Source organism: Siphateles boraxobius, unplaced genomic scaffold, assembly GCF_051911475.1.
Source record: "Siphateles boraxobius isolate OS27281-9 unplaced genomic scaffold, OSU_SipBor_1 13, whole genome shotgun sequence".
Taxonomy (NCBI): Eukaryota; Metazoa; Chordata; class Actinopteri; order Cypriniformes; family Leuciscidae; genus Siphateles; species Siphateles boraxobius.
In genome coordinates, this window is record NW_027508733.1 from 13,757,131 (window position 1) to 13,770,324 (window position 13,194).

At 40.5% G+C, this 13,194-nt stretch overlaps 1 long non-coding RNA gene across 1 annotated transcript; it reads right to left on the reverse strand.

Annotated features, from left to right (window-relative positions):
• Positions 1-1,761: 1,761 nt before the first annotated feature.
• On the reverse strand, positions 1,762-2,204 carry LOC143735517 (uncharacterized). The gene is made up of 3 exons (XR_013203208.1): positions 2,165-2,204; positions 1,975-2,039; positions 1,762-1,893 (listed from the first exon to the last, which is right to left on the reverse strand). It is a non-coding gene; the product is annotated as an uncharacterized LOC143735517 (long non-coding RNA).
• Positions 2,205-13,194: the final 10,990 nt, after the last annotated feature.

Below are 13,194 nucleotides of genomic sequence, written 5' to 3' on the forward strand. Positions count from 1 at the left end.
TGTGACTCACCGCAGAACCGATCGCCGGTGATCAGCGCGAGATGCATGCCGGAAGAAATGTGTCCGAGTGTGCCAAATAGAGGTCTCTGCAGACGGTAATAGGAGTTACCAAATCAGGGGGCGAGGCCATAAACAGAGGGGCGTTGTCAACTGCGTTACCTGATTTGCCCACGTCACAGTGTGGGTAGGTCTTAGGGGTGGGGTCGGGAGAAGGGCATCATTTTCATTGCATGATTTATAAACACCCACCAGTGTGAAAACACCCACAAATCGAATATCATCGGTCTGCGGAACAAAAATGGGCGTTTTATCCGTAAACGGGAACACCCCCACTTTTCGGAACATAAATGGGCGTTTTATCCGTAAACGGGAAAACCCCCCTTTTCTTCTTCTCCTACAAGGAACTGTCAACATCCGGTCTATATTATGTCAAAATAAGGGTTGGGTTAGCATTGACGTTAGCATTGAACCAAACATAGGAAAGCAGGAACTTAAGTTTGAACGTAAAGCCAGCTACCGAACGTCGCAGTAGCAGTTGAAAATGTTGGGTTGTGCAGTGCATTGTTCTACTTGTCAAATAGCTTACATGCCCCTTATGATAAAAAATAAAATAAATTGTACTGCAGTATCAACACAGTATTTCATACAGTACAGTAATTACTGCAGAATAGCCTACTGCACCTCAACACAGTTGTAGTACTGCTGTAAGTGCAATAATTTGGATACGAAAAAAACTGCATTCATAACAAATATTACAACAGTGTTACCACTGTATACTTAAGATACAAGCAGCATTTATTTACAATCAGACAGCATAGTTCACAAGGGTTCCCTTATTTACACACACTAATACTTGGCTGAATATGGATATTTTCAGTAAAGACACAGACAATTTATTTTACGTAGCAAACTTAAAACTTTATTGTCATGCAGTATAAAATACAAAATAAAATACAGTAAAAAAATAAAATAACAACTTATAAATACAAACTCAAGTTATATCAACTAACTATACAAACTAATCAAGTGGGCTCCCCAAAGGACACGGTATAGTTTGAACGGTAAAGTGTGTGTGTGCGTGTTGCATGCATGTGTGTGTGTGTTGCATGGGTGTGTGTTGCGTGTGTGTGTGATACAAACTAATCAAGTGGGCTCCCCCAAAGGACACGGTATAGTTCGAACAGTGTGTGTGTGTGTGTGTGACATGCGTGTGTGTGTGTTGCATGTGTGTGTGTGTTGCATGCGTGTTGCATGTGTGTGTTGCATGCATGCGTGTGTGTGTGTGTGTGTGTGTGTGTGTTGCGTGTGTGCGCAAGAGTGTATCATGCCTGCACGTGTGTGTTTCATGCATGTGCACGCGCGTGTGTGTTTCATGCATGTGCACGCGCGTGTGTGTTTCATGCATGTGCACGCGCGTGTGTGTGTGTGATGCATGCGTGTGTGTGTCATGCATGCTTAAGATGTCTGAAAGGCAATGGGACCTACTTTGCAAACTGTACATCCTGTACCAAGTACCTTCCATAGCCTGTGTGTCTAAGCACCAAGCATGCCTTCATCCAATTTTTTTTGGAAGAAAACAAATGTGCTAGTCGTAGCACAAGGCCACTGCCACGGCCTGCCACCTTGTAGATTTTGCCAATGCTAATATGCACCAGATTACTTTCAATTTCAAGATCCTCAGCCACGCTATCATTAATGCTGATCATTGGATGAAAAGGCCTCGAAAGATCTCGAAACAATTTAGACACCCTATTAAATGATTCCAGCATGGTCATGTCCATTCTAAGGGTAATCCCAATGATCTTCTGCAAAATCTCTGGAGGGAGGTATGGCTGGTCCTGTTTCTGGTCCCTTTCCGTTGCAGCAGGTGTGACCACTGGTCCTTCAGTGTTGCTGAGAGATGGAGAGAGTTTAGCATATTGGCCTACATCCTCAAATGTAGGTCAATCACAAACTAAGGATACAATGTGATACCTTTCAACAGTAAATGTCTGCAACACTTGCGCACACCACCACCTTCTGATAGTTGTCATGTCCACCTGAAAAGAATTGTGGTCAGCAATACATATTGTGGTCAGCAACTTCCAAATAGGACGAGTAAATGACTGAACATATAATATTTAATATTATACATCGGATTAAGATTTTAAGATAAAAAACCCACCTCACTGAAGTCAAATGGTTTTTGGAGGGTAGCATACATAGCATACTGAAATTAAGATAAAAAAAAAAAGTTACTAATTCAGAAGAAGTCAATAAAAGACGTTACAGAAAACATTAGGCTACAACTCACCATCAGCATGAACACCCCACAATTATTGCTGAGATGCTGATGAGATGCACCCTAGAAAAATCATAACAGAGCATGGTAAATGATGATGATCCGTACATATTTGCATTCACTCTCCAAATCAAATTGCATTTAAGCCCGTTTGTTTGTTTGTTTCTTTCTTTCTACCACAATATGCTTTAATAGGTTTTTTAATAGGTATTTTTTTAACAGCAACTACGGTCAGCAAGTAGCAACACATGATTGTCTATGCTGCTATACTAATTGTAATGGATTAGAGCTCCATCCACACATGCCAATGTTTTACCTCATAGTCTGACAAGAAAAGGATGTTCCACTCTTCACTGGACACCATATGTGCGAGGTTACTGAAAATAATTTTGAAGAAATATTAGTTGCAATTCACCTCTTTCAAATGGAACACTGAGCCCTAATAAGGAATTGCCAAAACTCTGCCTTGACTACACATACCCACCTTGAGAGCACAGCTTATAAGTGTAATGAATAAGGTCTACACTATACCCATACTAGTAACTGGCCTAGGAGTAACAGCATTTCCTAATAGAGACTTAGGAACATATGGAACGTGTGAACAGTGAAAACAATTTATCTGAAAAAAAAAAGGAAGTTAGTCTAAAACAGAACTACTATACTTCCATTAAAAAAACACTCTGTTCTTGAAGCAGTGTTTTGAAAGCCCACATAATATTTCTAAAAAGTAAAGACTCTGATGTTTCCAGGGAAAAAATGATCAACTGTCTTCATTTTAATAAAAAAAAAAACTACATAACTATTCTCTTAAAGGTTTAGACATAGGAAAGAACAATGCTTCAAGACCCTCCGAGTTTTCCATGAACATAAAGAACCAGCAATCAGATTTCTAGGAAAAACCTGAAGACATCTAGGTAGCAGCCATCTCCAAAGCCACTAGGATCCCTGGAGTCAAAAAAGTGCATAGTCCTCTGTCTTGGTTTGAGAACCTGTTAAAAGTTTAATTTCATGGAATAGCAAGACATGGGTTGGTTAAGGACCCAATTACAACCATAAAGCTCTTTACAGCTGATGTTTCTCACTCAGCCATAATCTACCTCCTGAGCTTATCACCCCCATATCATAGATGTTTTATGACTGAGCACTTGAGTTACCCTAGGCAAGGCAACTGATGAAAGAAATAGGCTTTTAAATATATTAAATTAGCATTTTCTGGATTTTGTGCCCATTTCATATTAGAATTAAACATTCCTGAAACAAATTGATGCAGTACATGGCAACAAAGTAAGGATGATGGTTGTATAAAAATAGTATGATTTCAAAGAACAATATGCCAAGGTGAGATTACTCACACACAAAGTCCAGTGTCCTGGCTGCCAGGCCGGGAGAAGCACAACATCCTTGGATGCAAAGTCACACTGGAGGAAACAAAAACTTTTCAGAGAGGAATTTGAAGGATATGAGGTAAATACAAATAGGTAGATAGGACAAGGTAGATACAAATTATTTTACATCACTACTCACAATCATGGAATCAGCAGGGCAAGCTGATAATGGAGGAAGCCACGTCACTACCACATAGGCATCCACAGCAATGGTTGCTATGCCCTTTAATAAAAAATTTTTTTTTTTAATCATAGAAACAGACTTTGCCTACACTACATAAAATTCAACGGTTAAAAACACAAAATCAGAGGGCAAGGTCGTTTCGTAAAATGAATAAACCACTTACTTACATGTGCATTTGCAATGTTTGTGATAATGTTGAAACAACAATTTGCTATCTAAAAAGAAAGAAATAAGATTATTCATACTGCAAGTCCACATACAGATCAAAGAATAGACACTAAGTTTTTACTTACCGTTGCTTCTATATCTCTTTCTAGGCCAAGTGTCCAAAAGTCTGACCTTTTGAGGATCGGGGAGTTGGCTAGGACAATTGGCTCATGTGGGTCGGCATTAATGTCCAACACATAGTCTAGCTATGGGGAAATGTGCATAAAATGATATACATGCATGCATGATTGAAGACGCTGATTGAGAAATACTACTATTATAACTTACTGCTTGAGAGAGTCTTGCATGTAGTGTTTGTTTCCAATTTGCAACTGTGGAGTCAAGATTAGTGGGGTGAACAGCTGAAGAGAGAGAAAAAATAGAATGTATTATTGGAAACATATATACTGTATTGTATACAATCACTAGTGAAAACAGCTTGAAAATGTCTCTTACGCTGACATTGTGGTGGGAAATTTGGGTCTAATTCTGTTGTCTGTAAAGTGTCCATGACAACATGCGTGTCTGGGAGAAGATCACATTCTCTTGTCTGAGAAGAGGGCAAGAGACAGAATTCTGCCTGTCCATACTCATTGAGAGTCAGTGGAATGTCAGGGCTCACAAGCTTCCTTAATTCCTCCATGACTGTCTTGTTTTTCCGTTGATTGTAGTGATGAATGATATTTCGCATCGTGAAGACATGTGCAGAAGGAGAGAGCATATTCATGAAGTAATTATTTTTCTTCATGATGGAGAAGAGCTGTTCAGCTACTTGGCTGTTTATTCTTCCGGCAAGCTCTGGTACCAGCCCTAACCTCCGAAGGATATCTCTTGGGTCTTTCGTGTTTCTCTCGTGGAAGGTGTCATAAAGACAATAGTGTTCTTCCGACCCAGTCAAAGGATGGCCATTCGGGTCCGGGAAAGTTTTCTTGGTTTTGAGCCAGGGTAAACTGACTGTGCCACCTTTGGATGCCCACTGCAGGTTTTCAGGGCTGGGGTCCAGCAGTCGACCCTCATGAGGGCTGAAAGGGACCACCTCAGGTTCTCTCAGGTTAGCATGTACTGCAAGCCCTCGGGCAAAATCGTAGATGCTTATATTTGGCATATGTTTCCACGAGAGCAACAAGTCTGTGAAGTCTCGCGGACTTTCTGCCCTAATGTTGCATTTTAAAGAAACAACTTGTCCACAGGGGCACATAACAACAGCCCAACCACCTGTGGTAGAAAGAAAGACCTCAATGATGTCCAACTACATTACCAGTAGACAGTCCAAAAGATTAACACTGTTGTGATAAACACTTGTGTTGAGCCAGTTATTTTAACTTACCAGATGCACCCCAAACCTTCTGAAAGACTTTATCGTACTTGCTTCTAGTTGCCATCTCTTCTCTTAGACGCAAGATTAATTCCATTTTTGAGCCCCTGGAATCAATGCCGCACTCCTTACAGAGTTTGCGGATGGCATGGACCTGTAATGTATTAAAAAAAATAAGGTGTAATTGCCAACTGCTGTATTGTTTGAACAGAATAAAAAAAAGAGACACAAAACGTTTATGTCACATGCATAGTTTGCTCGGTGTATGCTGGAGGGGGTTGAGGTTACTGGTGAATTGGTGACTGGAGAGGTGAAGCAGTGTGCTGGTGTGTGTGAGGGGGGAGGGTGTGAGAGGTCTTACTTATAATGCCAGGGGATATAGGATAGTGAGGGTAGAGGAATATTATGCATGGAGATATGTAAGACAGGTCCATGAAATAGGGAGGGAGATGTAAAATATATATATATATATTTTCTTTCAGGTGTGTGTGTGTGTGGTGCAATGTGTTTGGATGTGTTCATAAGTGCTAAAGAGTGAATGTGTGCAAAGTCAGTATAGTACGAGTTTAAGGTTCAGATCATGTTCAGGAAATGCAGATAAGCTCACCTTTAAATTGGATATTTCGTCCAGTAACCGGTCCTCTGTTATGTCCATCTCCCTGCATTCATTTGGCTGCATGGACATGTGGACCTTCTCATGCTCTGTATTGAGCACCATATTCGACTTGCGAGTATGAGAGCCAATCCAAGGGGCCCAGTGGTTGTATGTGGGTTGAACTTGGAAAGGATTTTGCCTGTCACCTGAAAGAAAACAGTCTGTACTTAGGGTTTGTAAGGGCAATAGATAGACAGGAAGTGAAGTGGAGAATTGTATTTCAGTGGGTAACATGGCAATTATTTAAGATTAAAGCCACTTACTTGGAACAAAAGCCCTTGCGATTCTCTCCAGACATACAGAGTCCCAGAAGTCACCAATGTCCACCTTTCCATCAAAACCATCAGGTGGATTCTCTAGTTCACTGACTACAAGTTATAAGAAATATTAATATAGTTGACAATAAATGGGGGTCGGCATTTTCTAGAATAAAACCTGGACAGTACCTGCCATGCTAAAAACACAGTTCTTGTGAAGATCCATGACAACAATAGGTGGGTGATGTCCACAGCGAACACAGGCAAAATCATAATTATGATCTGTTAACGCTTCAAAATGAAGGTACCCATGTATCAGAGTGTTTTTGTTGGGATATTTTTGTCCTGAGGTCAGCTCACATGTTTCAATAGCTCGACCTAGAGCTGTGTGTGTCTGGAATAAGAGATTTTCAATAACAAATTATATGAAATGCACATGTATGCAATATCCAATTTCACATCTTGAAAACTGTACAATTACCTGAAGGCAGTTTCGAAGGTAAATACAAAAATGGAGAGTAAGAATGACTCTGTCATCGAAATTGTGTACACCATCCTTCCAATCTTGATAGCGAATTATCATGCCACATGAATTGCATTTTTTGGAATAAGTTGTCACACCTGTATTACATGAAGAAATCATTACAGTAGTGTCACCTAAAACTTGGAACAATAAATAAATACAACTCAATGTTAATTTTACATGACACTTACCCTCAACGACTCCCTTCAGTGAGATTATTTTAGCTGATTTGGTTATGATGAAGGGTTTACTGAGAGGAACATTGGTACATTCTGGACAAAGTTGTTCCTTTGGGATCAGATGCATTGGAAGTTCAGCCTCACTCGCCAAACCACAAAACTCTGAGGGCAAGTCCGCAGGAAGCTTTTTTTTCCTGTGTATGTATTTAACTACTCTTTTTAAGTTTTCTTTTTGAGGAGGGTACCTGTATTCAAGAAAACAGGGTTCAGTTTCAGGCTCTTCTTCTTTTTCTTCTTCTTCTTCAGCCTCATCATTTGTATTTTCAAAATGCTCCTTCATTGTTTGGAATAGGTCCCACTTGGCAATGCACTTGTGAATACAAGCCTGTTTTCCTGTAGCACAATGACAGTGCCATGTGTTTTTGACTAAGTCAAACATTACCATCATTCTGCCAAACTGGTTGCAGTAGGAGAGGTGTGGCTCATAAACAGACACAAATTTCCTTGTGGAAGAGCTTCCAACTTGAACCTCAATACTGAAAGGGATGCCTTCCTCACGTGCTGCTGCTTGTTTCTGGAGACATATTTTTTTTTTCTCTTCACTGAACCACTTGCTGCTCACAATTTCTCTGAGGACATCTTCCTCAAGCTGGATCTTAGAAGTGAGGGGTGGTGGACAGTACTTCAATGACTGAATGTGGGCACAGTCATATGTAACGAAACCACTCCTGTGCATTACCTCTGTGTTTCTGATACAGTCGTCCAATGCGCACCTAATTTGGTGGTTCGTGCCAGAGGTTTTTTTCTGGACGTGAATGGGCCCACTGTTACTGTTAAATGACTTTAAAACAGCATATATTCCCATATCAGTGTCCAGACATTCGCACGCTAAATGGCGATCGACTCTTATATCTTCTTTGAAAATCGGGTGTCGTCTCCTCATGTGTTGTTTAAGATTTTTTTTGTTCAACACAACTGCACATTTTGTGCACTGCACCCGTCTCACTTGAGAAGATCTGCCAACTGTTGTCGTTGTTGATGTTGGTGTCACTTCATCCAGCACAGGGTGAGCCTGGGGCTGGTGCTCTGGCCTCTGGTTTGCCCCCTGTGAATTCTGTGATTGGCAGGTGCTGAGGTGTCTCAATAAATTATTCCTCCTCGGAAATGTGAGGCCACAACCACAGCAGTGGTAGTGACTGTCCTTTCTGCAGCCCAAATTGCATCTGTACATTATAAATTCTGGACAAAAAAAAAAATCAAATAGTTGGCCCACGTAACATGAAACAATGGCTTGGCAAATATGGCAAAGACAGCTGACCATCAGTAACTTCACTAATAACATTATTTTTGTAATTTTATAACAAATCAATAGAAGATTTCATAGAAGGCCATGATACAGGGCATAGTGCAATATATGCGACAGGCTGTGTACAATATCAGTGTGCAACATAGGTCAAACACTTTTTATAACTTTATGATCTTCTGATTAAGTGATGCAGATTTGTGTATTGTGCATAACACAGATGGGGAGAATCTTATGATGCGTAATTGGTGGAGGGGTATGTGGTCTGTGTGTGTGTTTATGAGTGTCTGCATTCATTTATTTATTTAATATACTGATGGGACAATACTTTAAGGAAGGCCATGATATAGGGTAGGATGCAATACATGTAGGCTGTGTGCAATACATGAGGTAATGAGGCAGTGTGCAATAGAAGATTGTGATTGTGATGCAGATTGTGAACTGTGCGTTAATTGAATACTTATCATGGGGCTATTTTATATGATATGTACTTGTAATGGGGAGGGGAATCTCTCCATGTATGCATGTCTATGTGTGGGTGTGTGTTTTTTTTTTTTAAACATGATTTTAAGTGTACCTGTGCCAGCCTCTCACTTCCCAAAGATGAATTTCTCCACTCTGGAGACAACAAAGGCTTAACTATCTATCTAAAACATACCTCCATGATGCACCACCGTCTTTAGATGGCTCTGCATGTGGGTTTCCACCCTCGCATAGTCCCCTTTGTACTGAGGACAGAAAGGGCAGTGGAGCAGTGTGCAGCCTGGGTCTGGGCATCTTTGGTATTGCGGCTTCTGACCGCTGGACAGGACTGAAGAGTGTAACTACAGTGGAAGGAAGACATATGGAGAACATTAACCAAACTCAAATGTATTCTTATACCATCTTGCTGCTGCTTGAACTTGATGCGTTGTCTAACGTGTTCAACAAACAAGCAACACGGATGCATAATGTTTTTTACTTCTTTACTTTGAATGACATTTAGATGGAAAGAAACAATGTGCATTGCTGACATGTTTTTAACGTTGCCACAAAAACACGATGACTAAGTTAGATTTGTCAGTATTTAACTTACGTAAGGCTAAGCAATCATAGATTGTATATAAAACCAAACAATCTAACTCCGTTCTGGCTAGCTGCCATGACATCGTTAACTAACTTGCTTGCTTTCGTTTCGACCACATTCTAACATGACGCTGGAATTGCTCAAACTGTACAAATAAATTATACTTACAGACATAACTTCTCAAGAAACAAATAGACCTACGCTAACTCTTTGCCATAGCTACTACCATAGACTCGTAAAGACTTTTATCTAGGACTAAAAAAGCGGAAGCCAAAAAGCGGAAATTACGCCTTTCCCAGAAGGCAGTGCAAAACTCTTTCTGATTGGTTTATTAAACGCTACAGGAATGCCCATTGGGGAGTTTCTGTGGCTCGTCTGGAACGCCCATGCCGCAGTCGGACCCTCCTCCACAAATCCGCCTTGCTATGATGTCATGCTGAGGTATGTCAACAAAAACTCTCGCGATCGCAACGCAGATGTGTCGGTCTTAATTGGAAAAAAAATCTGGTCTTTACAGCAGAAATTCTTTCTCACAAATAAAAGTGAAAGAAATCACATGCTGATGACACAGCTTAATGCTGATTGGTTTAAACAACCGTGATGTATTGTTCTCTTTTAAAACGTTTGAATTTAAAACTCTGATATCATGTTTTTATGTGGATAAATTATGTGAGAGTATTCCCAAACTCTCTGACAGTGATCATATTGGTTATTTGATTGTTGTCATATTTATAATATATTTTTATATATAAGTGTGTGTGTGTGTGTGTGTGTGTGTGTGTGTGTGTGTGTGTGTGTGTGTGTGTGTGTGTGTGTGTGTGTATGTAGGCCTATGTATGTATAGAGGGAATGCGCGTGACGTCACCGTCAGCTGGAGTGATTGAGGCCACGCGAACTGAGTGGCAAAAAGACTGAGCGACAGCATTGGTTTTCAGCGTGAATGCTACAACTACATTTGACAAGAAATCTGAGGTATATTTTTACAGACTGCCGAAAGCTACAGAACAGAGAAGCAAATAGATCGCTGCAATTCATAGAAACAACTGGACTCCAGGCAGCGAAAGGTGGATTTGCAGTTATCATTTTTGTGTCATTATGCTGAATTTAGTGGTAAAATCATTCTCTATATATTGTATTGTTATATATTGCAGTGACAACTCATCAATCAAATATTTACCACTGTATATTCTGTATAATTTGACATTTTTAAATAAACACTGACAAAAAACTATACAAGTTTTAAGTCTAGACGATATGATGATATATATAACATTGATAAGTGATAACCTGGATTTAGACCTGCCTATATTGTATTTATATAAAGCGTTCACAGGCAAATTTGGGTATTTCCCCGGTGTCAAAATCAGGCACATATAAATGTCAGGAAACACGATTCCTGCCTGCATGTCAATATCCATGGATCACTGGATCTTTAGTAAGTTGTAAGGAACACTATATTGAGACCAATCTTTAGTTTAAACTGATAATTGTTTGTTTTACTTGCGTTTTCGCAGTTTCCCCCTATTAAATCCAGTCACGCAGCTGCTCTTCTGCCACTCAGTCCGGCTGAGGGGGCGTGTTCCGGCGGGAAAGTGACGTTAATGCATTCCCTCTATAGGCCTATACTGCTTCCTTCACGTACTGTTTTCGCCTACTATATAGTAGGAAAGTAGGCATATTCGAACGCACTTAAGTCCGAATCTCGCGATAATTAGTAGGCTACGTCACCCAGGTAATTCTCGCCTACTCTTTTGGATTCGTACATACTTTTTCACTCGCCTACGTCTTTTTAAAGTATGCGGTTTCGAACACAGCCTCGATGTAATTTAAGTTCTGTTGCTTTTATATGAAAATGCAACATAATAGGCTCGTTTGAGATGCGCCTTGCCTCGCCTTAATTGTAGGCGAGAGTAGGCGGCTGCAGTGAGAGGAGGAGTGAAAAAAGCGCAGGCAAGACGGACAGATCTCGCTTCTCGCAGTGGATCTGACACCTGTGAGATCAATGATGGATATCGCAGGATTCACGGGATTCACGCTCGTGCACAGTGTTGCTAATAAACTGGATGTAATTTAAGTTATGTTGCTTTTATATGAAAATAAATATAATGAACAAGACACCCAAAGTACTTGTTATTTAATTCCATTCCAAATAAGTGTTTATCAATAATTTTTTCTTTAATACAGACATAGGCTATGTGTTTTTTTTATATATAATAAAATGACATTGCATAACCCATAGAGATCGCACTGTCCGAGAGTTGAATATGCACACATAACAAATACACATAAAACATTATATCCGAGCTTTAAAATCAAACATTTTAAAACAGAACAATACATCACGTTTTTTTAAACCAATCAACATTAAGCTGTGTCGTCAGCAAGTCGTTTCCCATCATGCTTTTGATGAGCGCAGTCGGTGGAGAGCAACTGCGCGCGACTGCAGAATCCGACACGTGCGGCTTGCGCTCGCGAGAGCTTTTTGACACACGTCAGCATGACATCAGAGCAAGGCGGACGGCTCTCGGACACATTTCTAACCGGACTGCATTACGCGCTGATCACCGGTGACCGGTTCTGCGCAGATTTTGCTCATCTCAAACAAGCCTATTCTCACACCCCAACTCGTCACATATGGACGCTTGGCCAGGACCCCTTGGCGTCACTTTTTAACGCACTGGGTATACCTTTGGCGTCATTTTTCAACGTGTAGGGTAGTCCGATAGACTTCTATAGAACTCTGAACCGGAGCCTGTAGCGTTGAAATTTGACGTCTTGGGTAAGCTCACCGCAACCCGTTGTCTGCTGCGAATGGATCGAGACTACAATAAATAATTATTAAAAGGAATAGGATACAATAAATGACCAATGCCAGGGCTAGTATAACGGCGGCCCTCAGATCATCTTTATCTGGCCCTCCAACAGTTTTTTTTTTATGTTTAAACTTTAAAAACCCTCGCAATCTGATATCAAAGTGCCATCTGCGCAAAGTTTAGCGCGTGCACAGGAAACGGCATTCAGCGGTGAGTTTAACAACGCTCAACTGCAGGAGGTTTGTTAATGTTAATATATATATATATATATATATATATATATATATATATATATATATTATGATCACACACTCGCTTATTCTGCATCTGGTCCTCACTCTCACAATTCCTGACAGTTTCACCCTCGAAACTTCTTAAACACACAGTGTCCCTCAGCCACACTCAAACCAACCAAATCAGCACTTCCAAAATAAACAAAGTCACAAATCTTACACACCTCTTTTCTCTCTGCATCACTCACCCTGTTCACTTTAAATAAGGATTTTGGGTGATGCGGTTTACAAATGCGAAACAAGTATCCTAAGCTATACTCACTTTGGTCAAGTAAACAAAAGGACAGCAGAAATAACCAAGACAGAGTGTCCATTTTCATCTAATCGAGTATTAAATCCGTGTGCAGCTTTCCTTTCAGTGAGCGCGACTGCTACTGTCTGTGGCTCGGTGTCTCTGCTTGAAAAGAGGGAGAAAGGGGGAGGGGGGAGGCTACATGCACGTCAGCATCCTGACGCTACACACTTTTACTGTCTGCTGGTGATGACTAAATGAGCCGGACATTCCATTCGCTTCTCAAAGATAGGCTAGGCTTATTTCATGCTTTTGTCTGCTGCAGTTTGTATTTTAGCAAATCCGTTGTTCTGTTTATCCATGAATGACTTTGCCAACACATTGCTTGTGTCATTCGTTGAACATTTCAGTAAGTTGTATGGCCCAGAATTTGTAGTGTACAATATACATGGATTGATTCACTAGTGGAGATGTCAGACTTCATGGTCATTTAGACCTAAT